This window comes from Lampris incognitus, chromosome 16 (assembly GCF_029633865.1).
Source record: "Lampris incognitus isolate fLamInc1 chromosome 16, fLamInc1.hap2, whole genome shotgun sequence".
Taxonomy (NCBI): domain Eukaryota; kingdom Metazoa; phylum Chordata; class Actinopteri; order Lampriformes; family Lampridae; genus Lampris; species Lampris incognitus.
Window position 1 is genome coordinate 27,210,807 of NC_079226.1, and position 16,636 is coordinate 27,227,442.

Genomic DNA, 16,636 nt, shown 5'->3' on the forward strand with positions numbered 1-16,636 from the left:
GAAAGTTGTGACATCTAGGGACTTTTTGAGCTGCCCATAGCTATTTTCCTTGGAGAGTTGGCAACACTTGTGGCAACTAAAAACCTCTACTGAGGGCATTTCAAAAATGGCAGATGTTGGCAATTGTGCTTTGTATCTGCTAATATCCTAGGTGATTTTTTTTTTTGGCCTTGCTTGCTTTGATTTATTGTTTATTCACATGCCTGAACCAGGATTCAAGTAGAATTACTCGTAGCATTATTAAATTTGTGATCATTTATTGTTGGATGGAGACAGGGATCAGTAGCAAGTTATAAATGCATATATTAATATTAATAAAAAAAATAATAATGATGATGACGATGATAATCAGAATCAAGTTTATTGACCATGTAGGTTTACACATGCATTGAATTTGACTCTGGTTTCCTGGCTGTCTGTGTACTTAACATAGAATAACAACATGACAACACAACAATCTTCAGATATATACACAATGATTGACTATATACAGGTGAACAAAGAGGTGATACAGTGCAATGGTGCAGAGAATATATCAGAGATGCTGAAATAGGTTACTTACATACATGCCTGAGGTAGATGGACATGACAGAGCGCACCAGTATACGTACAATGTACAGTACAGTATATACAAAAAGGTTGGATTTATTTGACAATGTTAAGCGTTCATTTGAATGACAGCCCATGGAAAGAACCCGTTTTTATATCTGGTTGCTTTGGTGTACAGTGCTCTGTAGTGCCTACCAGAGGGGAGGAGTTGGAACAGGGTGTGATTGGTCTGCAGTGATGCTGCCTGCCCTTTTCCTGACTCTGGAAATGTATAAATCCTGAATGGAGAGCAGGTTGGCACCAATGATTTTCTCTGCAGACTTAACGGTCCATTGTAGTCTGTCCCTGTCCTGTTTGGTGGCTGATTCAAACCAGACAATGATGGATGGTCAGAGGACAGACTGGATTATTGCAGTGTAGAACTGATCAGCAGTTCCCGAGGCAGGTTGAACTTCCTGAGCTGGTGGAGAAAGTACATGTTCTGCTGGGCCTTTTTGATGATTGTGTCTATGTTGGATGCCCACCTTAGTGATTGTGGAACCCAGAAATCTGTAGGTTTTCACTGCAGACACTGTGCTGTTGAGTATGGTGAGGGGGGCAGTGTTGGGGGGTTCCTCCTGAAGGTCCACTGCCATCTCCACAGTTTTAATAATAATATCCATCCATCAATCCATCCATCCATTATTGGAACCACTTATCCTGCTCTCAGGGTTGCAGGGATGCTGGAGCCTATCCCAGCAGTCATTTGGCAGCAGGCAGGGAGACACCCTGGGCAGGCCGCCAGTCCATTACAGGGCCTTATATGTGTATATGTCTATGAAAGGCAGAATTGGAGGTGTGGAGCCACCCAACATATCTGAGGTACGTGTTTGTTGCCTCCAGTGGCAGGCTTCCTGTTATCTCTTCAGATTTTTCTGGGCCTCCATCAGTAAAGTGTCAAAGTCTAGTGTACGAAACTTGTCCTTTGCAGACAACGGCTCATACTCTCATTTAGAATCTGAGAGAGAATAATACAATAATCATAATAATAATATATTGTAGCATATCAGGATTTGGTAACCTAGCAACGAATGGAGGTGGGCTTTTTGGGGGTGGTTTTGAGCGGGAGTCGAGAGGAAGTGGGCGTCTTCAAGTTTTGGTCTGCGCGGCGATCAGCTAGTGCGAGTCGTGGGTGTAACAAAAAAGGGCAACAAAACTCACCAATTGACCTGACATCGTGTCTCCGGGCCTCATTATGGATCGAAACGCTTCGTTGGTGTTAAAAGTGGGATTCATGACTGGTAATCCACGCCGGGGGAGCTAGCTAGCTATGGAGGCGCTAGCTATGGAGGCGCAAGACCCAAGGTACCGTTACAACGGGAGATCCGGGAGGAGGATAGCGAAGACGATGCGTCGGTAATAAAGCTAAGCAGCAGACAGACTGAACGACTGGATAAACTCCTGGAGGAAACAGAGCGCTTCCTAGCCGACCTGGAGATGGAGCAGACAGGTGCGACTGCGAGACCCCCCACCCATCAGAGCACGCCTGCTGCCGCAGCCGCTGAGCAGCCAGCCCGTCCCGGAACGGGGGGGGGGGGCACAGAGAAAGTTTTTGCCTTCGCAAGCAGTCCCCTACCTACGACGGAAAGTTCAGTTGGGAGATCTTCAGAACGCAGTTCGAGATCGTAAGTGAACTCAATAGATGGAGCTATGAATATAAAGGGGCTTATTTGGCTGTAAGTTTAGCAGGGGATGCTACGTCAATGTTAGCTGGCCTACCGACACTGAAGCGACGCGATTATGTCACGCACTAGCCCTCCGCTATGGAGAAGAAAACCAAACTGCAGTAGCTACGATCCAGTTGAAACACAGAGTGAGAGAGCGAGGCGAGTCCCTGCCGAAATATGCAGGCGAGGTAGATAGGCTGTTCCGTCTAGCATACCCCGGTGCTAACTATGAAGTACAGCAACGAATGATGACTGAACAATTCATTGATGGGTTACACTCAGACGCCCTGTTACAATGAGAGAGGCACTCACAACAGCTATGGAGGTGGAAACTGTGTACTGGGCTGACGGGGGAAATGCTAGCTCCGTCAATCGCTCCAGCTGCGCTAACCGCTCCCTTCGCCCACTCGCCTCAGATGAACGTCGCGCGAGTCCCAACCGGAAGTGACACCATACCCTGGCGTCCGAGTCAAGACGCTATTTCGGGAAGGTCAAATCGTCCAAAAATGCATGAGAGCTACAGTAAGGGAAATTGACATAGAAAACAGCCAGTGTTACCCTTTCAGTCAGCCAAGCTGGTTCTGTGGGTCCTATGAGAATACCAGTGAACAGTCAGTGGAGGGAAATTTCACATAGAACCAGAAAATGATGACACCCCCTCAATACAACCCCACACCAGTGATGCAGAGAAACAGCCACGGCCGCCCAGTACTGTGATGACGGGCCACAGTCACTGCTCCCAGGGAAGAGGGTAGCAACACCCCCAATCATGCATGCCGAAGAGGAGGACTTCTATGCCATGGTCCGTGCTTGTGGGAAACGTCCTAACTACAAGGGGTGGGGGTCCCAGGACAGCGACTTGTTTGCTGGGTGTGTTGGAGCACTGAACATCAGGCCAGGAACTGTGATGAGAGGGAGGGACCTAGGTCTCAGGAACGGGCAGACTTCGTGACAAAGCACCAGGGGGAATACTAAGGGCCAACCACAAGGGGCAGTGCTTGGTCCTAACTGAAATAGTGGGGACCCCACAGAAGAACATCAAAGACAATACCACCAACCTCAAGCTAGAACCAGTCTGCCTAACACCCTATGGGGGCATAGAAACAACACAAATGGAGAACATGCGCTGAACATCACAATATGAGAGAAGAGAGTGGAGACAATGACCAAGGAATAAGCATGGTGGAAAAGAAAACAAATACAGGAACAGAGAGCTGGGGGCCCCTAGGCACTAACCACATCTACATAGACTGCCAGGTGAATGACATAGTCTGTAGAGGCACAGGAGCTTCTGTCACTGTTGTTAGGGGAAGTGGGCTGGACAAAGGGGGCGGGGCATGGCGCACCCAGGTGAAGCCCAGCCAGGGAGTGTTATGCACGGCCACTGGAGAGGTCGCTGACAGCCAGGGGAAGATCACTTTCAGAATCCAGATTGGAGATGTGGAGGTACAACAGGACGCCTGGGTAGCCCTCATCCAGGATGACCTGATACTGGGGCTGGACTTCCTTCGGGCCACAAAAAGTAATCTGGATCTAGAAGCTGACCTTCTCATGCTGGGCCCGGGGGGACAGACTTTCCAAATTGCCGTGATTGGTCAGGCACCCCAGGTAGGAGTGCTGGATCCCCCAGTGGAGGACATCAAAACCCCCATTCCAGAGGTCCTAGAGGCAATGTGTACACGTGCTGGGGAGCATCTTACGATGTCGCAGGGAGAAATAGTGCGACAGTTAGTGGTGGAGTTCAAGGATGTTTTCTCCACAGACCCCGATGACATTGGCTGCACTTCAGTCATGCAGCACCACATCGACACGGGGAAAGCTCGCCCCATCCGCCAAGCCCCATATCATCTGCCCATCCACAGAAAAGCAGTGGCGGAAAAAGAGCTGCAGAGGATGAGAGAGGCTGGCATTGTCATCCCATCCAAGAGCCCATGGGCATCGCCAGCTATCCTTGTCCCAAAGAAAGATGGATCGACACGGTTCTGCATGGACCTTCGCAGACTCAACAAGGTCACCATAAAGGATGCACACCCCATACCCCGCGTAGATGATGCCCTGGACAACCTGGCAGGGTCATGTTGGTTCTCTACGCTTGACCTGAGAAGCGGGTACTGGTAGGTACAGTTGGACAAAGAATCAAGGGAGAAAACAGCCTTCTCGTTGGGACAGGGGCTCTGGAAATTTACAGTAATGACCTTCAGTCTCTGTAATGCTCCAGCAACCTTTGAGAGGCTGATGGAGATGATACTCGAGGGCTTGCCTAAGTCTGACTGCCTGGTCTACTTGGATGATTTGCTGATCCATGCCTCCGCCTTTGAACAGGAACTTGCAAACTTGAGAGACGTTCTGGGAAGACTGCGTAAGGCAAACCTGAAACTCCACCCCCAGAAGTGTCAGCTTTTCCAACGCAAAACACTGTTCCTGGGTCACATTGTCAGTGGCACTGGAATAGCCACCAACACAGAGAAGTCAAGGCTGTGGCAGAGTGGCCTCAGCCAGAGAATGTCCCCCAGCTAAAGAGCTTTTTGGGCTTGGCAAACTATTACAGACGTTTTGTAAGGAGTTACGCAGACATTGCCAGCCCCTTACACCAGACAGAGACGGTGAAACCGTTCCAGTGGGCAGAAGAGTGTAGTTGGGCATTTGTGGCTCTGAAAGAGGCCCTGGTCACCTCCCCAGTCCTAGCCTACCCCTTACCAGACTGTCCCTTCATACTGGATACAGATACCAGCGACAAAGGGGTGGGGGAAGTACTCTCACAGGTGAGAGGGGGAGAGCAGTGGGTGGTGGCATTCTACAGCCAAACCCTTAGCCAGCCAGAGCGAAAATACTGCGTGACGAGACACGAGCTGTTAGCAGTGGTGAAGGCTACGGAGCATTTCCATCCTTACCTGTATGGCCAGGCATTCACAATCAGGACAGACCACGCCTCCCTACAGTGGTTGACCAACTTCAAACACCCGGAGAGCCAGCTCGCTAGATGGCTGGTACAGCTCAGTCAACACGACTTCCAGATCCAGCACAGAGTGGGGAGGCTTCATGGAAATGCGGATGCCCTTTCCCGCCGCCCATGTCTGGAGACCCAATGCCTACACTGTGAGTGACGGGAAAAGAGTGAGGAAGACCTGCAGGAAGAGATACAGGAAGAACACCACTTGCTGCGCGCTGTGGAGGAACTTCCAGAGGGATTGGAGAGGTTAACGTCGGAAGACCTAAGTCAGATGCAGGCTGTTGACAGCGAAATTGCACCTGTGTTGGAGTGGAAACTCAACAGACGAAGACTTGCTGATAGTGAAGTGGCTGCACGGGGCCAGCTGATGAAGAGTTTGTGGGCCATGCGGGACTGCCTGGAGCTGAAAGAAGCAGTCCTGTACCGCAAATGGGAGTCCTCCAGTGGAGGTAGGGTGGTGTGACAACTGATAGCACCAAAAGTCCTCAAACAGGAGATCCTCAGGCTAGCTCACGACCTACCCACTGCAGGGCACTTTGGAGTCAACAAAACCCTAGCCTGCGTAAGACAGAGGTTCTTCTGGGTTAGGCTGTGCAGTGATGTAGAGAGCTGGTGGCGGAAATGTGATGCTTGTGCCGCCAGGAAGGACCCACCGTGGCGTCCCCAGGCCGAGATGCAGCAATACCACATGGGGGACCCGATGGAAAGAGTGGCCATTGACATTCTCGGCCCCCTGCCTCTCTCAGAAAAGGGGAACCGGTATATCTTGGTTGCCATGGACTACTTTTCCAAGTGGCTGGAGAGCTATGCCATCCTAAACCAAGAGGCAACCACAGTGGCTGAAGTCCTGGTCAACGGGTTTGTCACAAGATTTGGTATGCCTGACGAAATCCACAGCTACCAGGTCGAAATTTCGAGAGTCAAGTCTTCAAAGAGATGTGTCACCTACTACACATCAAGAACACACGCACAACGGCGTTGCACCCCCAAAGCGATGGGATGGTTGAGCGGTATAACCGCACCCTCCTGGTGCAACTGTCACTCTTCGTCCAAAAGCATCGGCGTGACTGGGATGACTACGTACAGTTGTTGATGATGGCTTATCGGAGTGCAGTGCACCAAAGCACCGGTTGCACTCCAGCTTCAATCATGTTCGGCCAAGAACGGCGCACTCCAACAGAGCTCCTTTTTGGGTGCCCTTCGGGAGAAGAACTGGGTGAAGCAGGGCCCATGTATGTCCAGCGCATCCAGGAGCAGATGGAGAGAGTCCACGAGTTTGCTCGACACCACATCCAAGGAGAATCCAAAAGACAGAAGCAACAGTATGATACCAGTGCTCATGGGAAGCTGTACCAGCCAGGTGACCGTGTGTGGCTATACTGCCCCCGACGCCAGAGAGGACAATGCCCCAAACTGGTGAGTCAGTGGGAGGGACCCTGCACTATACTGGATGCCCTGTCCGATGTAGTGTACCGGGTACAGAAAAATGGCTGGCGGAAGAAAGTGGTGGTGCACCAAGACCGTCTAACTCCATACAGAGGAGGGAGAGAAGTTGAGCCAAGCTCTACACCTTCATCTACTACGGCAGACAACAGCCAGCCAGACTTCAAAGCAGGGGCGACAGCAGCTTCAGATGGAGAGGAGACAGTTGGGAGGAAGAAAAGGAGAAGACTTTTGAGTTGAGAAGTTCAAAGCGACAGCGGCACCCAGCTCAGTGCTACTGTTGTGCAAGCATAGCTGATGACAAAACAGACTAAAAACAGAAAAGAAAAAAGAGGTCTAAAAAGAGAAAAGGAGAAGCATAGAACTGTTACATAGAACTGTCACATTCGAGGACGAACGCTTTCTTTAAAGGGGGGGGCAATGTAGCATATCAGGATTTGGTAACCTAGCAACAAACGGAGGTGGGCTTTTTGGAGGTGGTCTTTGAGCGTGAGTCGAGAGGAAGTGGGCGTCTTCAGGTTTTGGTCTGCACGGAAAGCAGCTAGTGCAAGTCGTGGGTGTAACAAAAAAGGGCAATAAAACTCACCAATTGACCTGACATCGTGTCTCCGGGCCTCATTATGGATTGAAACACTTCAATATGTATGTATATATGTGTGTGTGTGTGTGTGTGTGTGTGTGTGTGTGTGTGTGTGTGTGTGTGTGTGTGTGTGTGTGTGTGTATATATATATACAACTTTGTTAAAAGAAACATTCGATGGTAGGGAAAGTGCTCTACAAATAAGGAGCAAAATAATCCAGTGAGTCAAGTAAATTCTTTATGAGACAGTACAAGCCTGTTTCATACCATAAGCAATCATCAGCTGTCAATAAAGCTCAATAAACTGGTGTCAATAAAGTGGTCGCTTATTGACAGCTGATGACTGTCTCATAAAGAATTTACTTGACTCACTGGATTTAGGGGTAAAAGATGTTACCTGCGCTTGGCAGAAAAGTATTTCATTATTTGCAGACCTGATATGTCCACTCTGAATAATAGAAACGAATTGGCCACCAGTTGTAGACACCGAAAAAGATATCTCCTTTGTACATATAAGTAAAACGTCTTTATTATCCCCTCCCATCAGATGATACACATATGACATTTATTAGAGTTTTTTTAAATTAAAAAACATTTTTTAACTGCCTGTCCTTCCAACTGTGCCCCAACACCACCCCAATATATAATTCACATAAATTACCTTGTTATATTTTTAATGTATGCCATTTCAACAGTGCCCTGGCCCCTAAACACTTTTCAAAACAAACCCCAGTCCCATTGGTTGTAATGTTTTCTACCCCTCCATTGGTTGCTGTGCATCATAAGTACCCACCCCATTGGTTGTTATAGTTTGAATGTTTCCCCATCTGATTGGTCGCTGTCCAACTGAAATTAGAGGAGTGACGCTAGTCAACGCAAACTGTATGATTCTTAGTGAAAACACATTAGCAGCTGATGAGTGCAAGACGCACGAAACAGGCCTGTACTGCAATGTATTAAAATCTTTTTTTCCTATATCCGTGTTGATATATATATATATATATATATATATATATATACTTTTTTTGTAACACTTTAGTATGGGGAACATAAAAAAACTTAATTACTAGTGAATTAGTAATGATCAAGATGTCACTTTAGTATGGGGAACATATTCTAAGTAACAAAAACTTAATTTACAGTAATTTAACACTATGAACACTTGTAGTTTTGTGTTTTGTTATGTAAGAACAGACCATATTCATTAAGTGTTAGTAAGGGAGAATAACTCTTCTTGTGGTACTACCACCTTGTAAAGTCCATACTAAGCAAAGCATATAGAGATGGTACTACTAATAAGCAATAATTCTGAGGTTATAGAGGGAAAACTCATAGTTAATGGCTTACTGGTTATATAATAAGGCCATGTAGAATAAGGCATTAATGAGTACGTAATAATGACCAATTAAGAGCCAATATGCTGCTAATTTGCATGCTAATAAGCACCTAATTAATGGTGACTACGTTCCCCATACTAAAGTGTTACCATATTTTGTTTTTCTCTACTACTACTTTCGGCTGCTCCCGTTAGGGGTCGCCACAGCGGATCATCCGATGTGCCGTTTGTTTTTAAACTTCATTAAATTAAACACTCAACAGTAGGGAAAGTGCTCAACAAACAAGGAGCAAAACAATCCAGTGATTCAAGTAATTCCTTAATTGACAGTACAAGCTTGTTTCATGCCATAAGCAATCATCAGCTGTCAATAGCGCTACATGGGAAAGAACATTGTTCTTTCCCATGTAGCGCTATTGCAATAATCCAGATGGGAGGTGATGAAGACATGGGTCTCTGCCACAGAGTCTGAGTAATGGCTGGAGTCTGGAGATGTTTTTGAGGTGAAAGAAATTAGATTTAGTGACGGATTTGATGTGTGACTGGATTGAGAGGGTGGAGTCCAGAATAACACCAAATTTGCCGACTTCTAGGGATGGGCACATGGCGCAGCCATCCACGTTGAGAAGAAGATCTCCAACCTTCTGGAGCAGTGCCTTGGAAGCCACAACCATGAGCTCAGTCTTATTGGCATTTAACTTGAGTAGATTTGATGACATCCAAATTTTTATTTGGTGGTGGCAGTTGACAAGGAATTGTGGGGGGAGCTGAGATGATGGTCTAGTTCTGATATAAAGCTGCATGTAATTAGCGTAGCAAAGGAAACTTAATCCATGGTGGCAGATGAGCTGACCAAGGGGGAGCATTTAAATAGTAAAGGGGGGGGGGGTCCAAGCACGGAGCCTTGTGGCACACCTTGGTTGACCGGGTCAAGGGTGGAACTGGAGTCTCTGATGGTGACAAACTGTTTCCTGTTGGTGAGATATGACTGGAACCAGGAGAGAGCTATACTAGTGAGGTATTCAGATAAACAGTTGAAGAGACTGGTGTGGGAAATAGTGTTGAAGGCTGCAGAGAGGTATATCAATGACTTTGTAAATTCCTCTTACATTTTACATAAAATATTGTTTGCTGATAATACAAATTTTTTCCTGTCACATAAGAGTCCAAATGATCTTCAAAAAATTCTAAACGAGGAGCTGGTGAAGGTGGACGCTTGGTTCAGATGTAACAAATTATCCCTTATTATCAGCAAGACAAACTACATTGTGTTTCGTTCCAACAAAAATCAAAATAATGCTGAGCATGTTTATCTCAAAATTAATGGTCAGGATATTGATAGAGTCAAGTCCACAAAATTCCTAGGGGTCCATATTGATGAGTCTTTAAATGTCAAGTGCCACATTGATGCTTCAACAAAAAGATGATTTAAATATGTTGGTCTGTTTTTTAAGATAAGACGTTTTCTCCCATGCGCAACACTTCTTACTTTGTACAAGTCTTTATTTGAGCCCCACATCAATTACTGCAATGTTATTTGGTGCAACACTTTTCCCCGTCATCTAAAAAAAACTACAGTTTCTGCAAAAGAAAGTTACAGTGCATCCGGAAAGTATTCACACCCCTTCACTTTCCCCACATTTTGTTACATTACAGCCTTATTCCAAAATGGATTAAATTCCTTTTTTTTTCTCATCAATCTACATACAAAATCCCATGACAAAGCGAAAAAGGTTTTGTAGAAATTTTTGCAAATTTATTAAAAATAAAAAACTGAAATATTGCATGTACATAAGTATTAACACCCTTTACTCAGTACTTGGTTGAGGCACCCTTGGCAGCGATTACAGCCTCACGTCTTCTTGGGTATGAAGCTACAAGCTTGGCACACCTATACTTGGGGTATTTCTCCCATTCTTCTCTGCAGATCCTCTCGAGCTCTGCAAGGTTAGATGGGGAGTGTCGCTGCACAGCTATTTTCAGGTCTTTCCAGAGATGTTCAATGGGGTTCAAGTCTGGGCACTGGCTGGGCCACTCAAGGATATTCACAGACTTGTCCCGAAGCCACTCCTTCATTGTCTTAGCTGTGTGCTTAGGGTCGTTGTCGTGTTGAAAGGTAAACCTTCGCCCCAGTCTGAGGTCCTGAGCGCTCTGGAGCAGGTTTTCATCAAGGATCTCTCTGTACTTTGCTCCATTCACCTTTCCTTCGATCCTGACTAGTCTCCCAGTTCCTGCCGCTGAAGAACATCCCCACAGCATGATGCTGCCACCACCATGCTTCACTGTAGGGATGGTATTAGCAAGGTGATGAGAGGTGCCCGGTTTCCTCCAGATGTGACGTTTGGCATTCAGGCCAAAGAGTTCAATCTTGGTTTCATTAGACCAGAGAATCTTGTTTCTCATGGTCTGAGAGTCCTTTAGGTGCTTTCTGGCAAACTTCAAGCGGGCTGTCATGTGCCTTTTATTGAGTAGAGGCTTCCGTCTGGCCACTCTACCATAAAGGCCTGATTGGTGGAGTGCTGCAGAGATGGTTGTCCTTCTGGAAGGTTCTCCCATCTCCACAGAGGAACGCTGGAGCTCTGTCAGAGTGACCATCGGGTTCTTGGTCACCTCCCTGACCAAGGCCCTTCTCCCCTGATTGCTCAGTTTGGCTGGGCGGCCAGCTCTAGGAAGAGTCCTGGTGGATCCAAACTTCTTCCATTTACGAATGATGGAGACCACTGTGCTCTTCGGGACCTTCAAAGCTGTAGACATTTTTTTGAACCCTTCCCCAGATCTGTGCCTCGATACAATCCTGTTTTGGAGGTCCACAGACAATTCCTTTGACTTCATGGCTTGGTTTCTCCTCTGACATGCACTGTCAACAGTGGGACCTTATATAGACAGGTGTGTGCCTTTCCAAATCATGTCCAATCAATTGAATTTACTACAGGTGGATTCCAATCAAGATGTAGAAATATCTCAAGGATGATCAATGGAAACAGGATGAACCTGAGCTCAATTTTGAGTGTCATAGCAAAGGGTGTGAATACTTATGTACATGCAATATTTCAGTTCTTTATTTTTAATAAATTTGCAAAAATTTCTACAAAACCTTTTCCACTTTGTCATTATGGGGTATTGTGTGTAGATTGATGAGAACAAATAGGAATTTAATCCATTTTGGAATAAGGCTGTAACATACCAAAATGTGGGTAAAGTGAAGGGGTGTGAATACTTTCCGGATGCACTGTATACACGCCATATCATGGTCTGGGGTCTGTGCTCCCACGGACCCTCTTTTCCGCAACTATGGTCTTTTAAGGCTTGCTGAATGTAATTTTTTTCATAATGCTTGTTTGATGTACCATGTTATCTATGGGATCCATGACAGACTGTGTGACCTCATTTAAATTTGCCTCCCTCCGCATGCATTTAGCACCAGAAATAAGAACCTTATAACGGGCAAGTGGCACAAGCTTAGATGCATGAGCCTTGGTGTGGCATGTAAAGGCCCACAGGTGTGAAACAAGTTAAGTGACGATATCATCATCCATACAAGTCTTTAAAAATAAATTAAAATATAAATTAATTCAGAAATATGGTGCTGACTAATATACTAAAAACTTGATAATTATAGGGCTAGGACTTTAGATTTATTTTTCCTTGAAGATTTTATTTCTTTTATTTTTCTTTCCTTTCATATCTGTTACTCTTTATGTAAATGAATTTGCTTAAAGTAGATCTGCTGAGCTTCCTCGGGGTGTCCCTTTTCACACCATTTTGTGTATTATATATGTATAAATTGTATTTTTTAAATTTCTGTTTGAAATAAAGTTGAAGTTGAATTTAAAGCTGGAGACAGGCTCCACTTCCACCCCATTGATGTGTATGGGGGAGTGGCTGCAGCTTCTAGACCAGTGGTTCTCAACCTTTTTGGGGTCCTGGACCCCCTGCGTATTTTTGATCTACCCTGAGGACCCCTCCACCTGATCTTGGGGGAGGGGGGTTGCAATTTGATAGAAACAGTAGAAACTGCATTATAGCATTTATTCACTCTTTGGGGCAAAAATAAGAGCTTTCAGTTGTAACTTAGATATAGTTAACAAAACAGAATTCTTATGCAGTAACTTTCAGATATATGTAACAAAACAGAATATGTATGCAGTAACTTTCAGATATATGTAACAACAGAATTTTTATGCAGTAACTTTTAACAATGCAAACGGGAGCGAGATCTCTTATTAAAATACAATAAATTACACTTATGAAACAGATGTAATTAGAGAAAATAAGTCCTGTTACCCTTTATAGTTTAGGTAGATAAAGGTCTCAGTCACATTTGAGTAAAATAATCCTATTTCTATAAATGTCATAGGATCTTTTTTTTAAAGATATTTTATTTTCACGGACCCCTTGCAATTACACCACGGACCACTAGGGGTCCGTGGACCCCCGGTTGAGAAACACTGTTCTAGACCTCCTGAAGTCCACAATCAGCTCCTTTGTCTTCTGCACACAGAGCACAAGATTGTTGGTGGTGCACCATGATGTGAGGTGCTGAATCTTGTCCCTGTAGGCTGTCTCGTCATTGTTGGCGATACAGCCTATGACTGTGGTGTCATCCGCAAACTTAACTATTACATTTGAGGGTTGAGTTGACAGGCAGTTGTGGGTAAAGAGGGAGAAAAGGAGGGGGTTCAGAACACAGCCTTGAGAGGCACCTGTGCTGAGGGTCAGGGTGGAGGAGATGCCGTCACCTAACCTAACAGACTTAGGTCTGTTGGTCAGGAAGTCCAGGGTCCACTTACAGAGGGAGGGGTTGAGGCCATGGGAGAGGAGTTTGGTGGTTACTTTGGCAGGGATGAAAGTGTTGAAAGCAGAGCTATAATCTATAAACAGCATCCGGATGTATGTGTTGTTAAGTTCAAGGTGGGTCAGAGCAACTTGCAGGGCAGTGGCAATGGCATCCTCAGTAGACCTTTTGGGACGGTAGGCGAACTGATGTGGGTCGAATGTGGGGGGATAGTGTTTTTTTTTAACATTTCTTTATTATTTTGTTTTAGAAAAAGGAACACAGAACAAGGTATGTATGTGTACAAAAATACAGCATAGATGATGATGAATAAACTATAATGAATAAATTCAAACAATTATTGCTAAAAAAAAGAAAAAGGAAAGAAAAAAAGGGGGAGGGGTACAGCCCTAAATGGCGATCAGTTCAATACAGTTCAACCTTTCATCAATCTACTTCAATATTATGATTCTCCAGGAAGTTACAGAAGATGTTCGAAATGCCCCAAAACTTGTCAAGATCATTCTTTGTGATGTAGCTTATATTTTCTAAACCAAAGTGAAAAGTCATTCCTTTCAGCCATTGTGAAATTACACAGGTTGTTTGTTTTACCCATGAGCAGGCTATACACCGTTTAGGTTCAAAAAAGCAGATGTTGAGTGGGGATCTCACATTTTTAGAGGTCACAAAACCATCTGGGTAAATATTTAGTATACATAATTTGGGATTAAGAGGCACCTCTTCACCAATGATCTGACTGGACAGATCCAGCACCTTCTTCCAAAAACAGATAATCTGGGGGCATTCCCACATTCAATGGAACAAAGATCCTTTCTGGTGATTACATTTAATACAAGTGTCGGAAATATTAAGGTTGAAGTGATGCAACCTAGTTGGAGTAATGTACTGTCTGCTTATCCATTTGTACTGCATTAATTTAGAATGTGTGTTTGTAGATTGGGTTTGAACTAAAGAGCATGCTTCTGACCGTTTTTCCTCCATTAAATTCTCTTGCAAATCTGTTCTCCATGCTTGTAATATATTGTGTGAAGACTCCTTGCTCTTACTTACAAACAGATTGTACAATAAGGACACTTGTCCCCTAGAATCTAAAGATTTCAGAATAAGATCTTCTAGGGTGGATAGAGGTGGAAGTTTCAAACTATTACACTGATTGGCCAATATAAAATTTTAAAACGCAAAATTGGAAGATATTTAAAAAAGTGCTTTGAAGGAATTCCATATGTGACCCTAAGTTCTTCAGATGACATGGAATCATTGCCATTATAGAGGCCAGATACCTTAGCTATACCCTGAGCTGCCCAAGTCTTAAATCCTGGGTCCACTCTTCCTGGCTGGAAATCATCATTACCAAAGATTGGAGTAAATTGACATAATTGTGTAGTCTCTCCCAAATACGTAAGAGCACTATGCCAAATCATTAATATATTTTTCAGAAAATGATTTTTAGTCTGTTTGATTAGCTTGCCCTTATCTGCTGAGTAAAAAGATATGTTTAGAGGAATATTCATTGATCAGGATTCCATTGAGACCCAAGTTGGGGGGTGGTCCTTCACAAAGTAAAACATTCCTGCTCTAATTTGAGCTGCCCAATAGTACCATACAAGATTTGGTAAATTTAATCCACCTCTATCATACGATAAATATAACAGGGAAAGCCTGAGCCTAGGACGGTTGTTGTGCCAGATGAAGTTTGAAAAAACTTTTTTTTTTAATGAATGAAATAGAGAAGGTTAGGGAGAAAGTGGAATAGATTGAAAAAGGTACAGAAACTTAGGCAAAATTTACATTTTTAAAATGTTGATATTGTCGCGGGACTGGGTTTAGATGTTCTTATATTAAGTAGTTGGAGGCTGGGAATTATGGTGCGACAACACAGTCTCTGGCGTTAATTAGCCGGGCTAGGCTACGGGTTTAGCAACCCACCTTGCACTGCTCCTGCAGTCTGCAGACGATGACGGACGCTGGCTAGCCTGGCTGGGATGGTCTCACTCTGCAGACACTCGCACTGTCACTGGCTGCACACTCTGATCTCTCTCTGGGGGCTGGTAATCACTCTTACTGGTTCTATTATGGTCGTCGCTGGTTAGTCACTGTCTAGCGTCAGCTCAGTCGAGGTGTAGGAGTCAGGAATGTTACGTCTGATCGCTAACACGTTATGCTAAGCTAACACTGTGTGACAGTCTGTAAACCACTATAACAACTAACCCACGCTGTGCTGTGCAATGGATAACAATAGGCAGCACGCACGCATTCCTAAGTCTCTTCTCATTGGCTAACAGGGTCTCGCGTTACTTTAGTCAGACTGTCTGTTTGTCACTATCTGTCAGGGAGCTGTCCCGCAACACTACCCCCCCTTTAGATTGTTGAGTCCCTTCAACATAAAGATAAAATAACTCTGGGAACTAGAGTCGGAATTACACCCGGGACAAAACACCCGGCACACAACTAGGCCCGGAACTAAGGGCGTCAAAATAAACTGGTTGGGTGGTCACTATTAAAGTAGGACTCCTGTGACTAGCCTAGTAACCCCCTAAGTCAACTAGTCACGTCCGTCAAGATCAGTCTCGAACAGAGTCCCGGAGCCAGGCAGGCGGCCGGACTGGTCTGCCCCGTCTAGTGGTGGGGAGGGGCAGGGGCTCAGCAACGTCTGCTTCGGCTCCCTCTGGGTCAGGGGCGGAAGACTGCCCGCCTGGAACACGGGCTGCGGCCTCTCGGCGTCGAGTAGTGGTCGGCTCCCCTGGAGAACTGCTGGCAGCCAAGGGCGGAGACAAGGAGGGAGACACCTGGGCGCTCGTGGGGCTTTCATGGGGCTTTCGTGGGGCTTTCGTGGGGCTTTCATGGGGCTTTCGTGGGGCTTCCGTGGGGGGGCCCGATGTGTCATCTTCCTCATCGGGGAACACGTCTTCCAGACGTAGGTCGAGGTCGTCATCGCTCTCGAACCCCTGATCCTCCGCCAGTCCACCGATATCCTCCTGTCGCTCAATCTCTTTGTCGTCCGCTGCCTCTGTTTCCGGATCCTCGAGGTCTTCTCCTGGTGTACTCGGCAGGTTCTCTCCTGACGCCGGAATCTGCAGCAGTGCGTGCCGCCTCTGCTGAATCCAGATGGGTACTTCCTCGGCGAGGTAGGGCAACAGTCGGTCATGGTGGAGGACTCTCTCCTTCCTGCCCTCTTGGACACGGTACAGGACGTTTCCCATCTTCTCTGTTATGAGTGCCGGGCCTCTCCACCGTGGCTTCAACTTTGGCGATTGGCCCTTCTTTCGCGCGTCGTCCC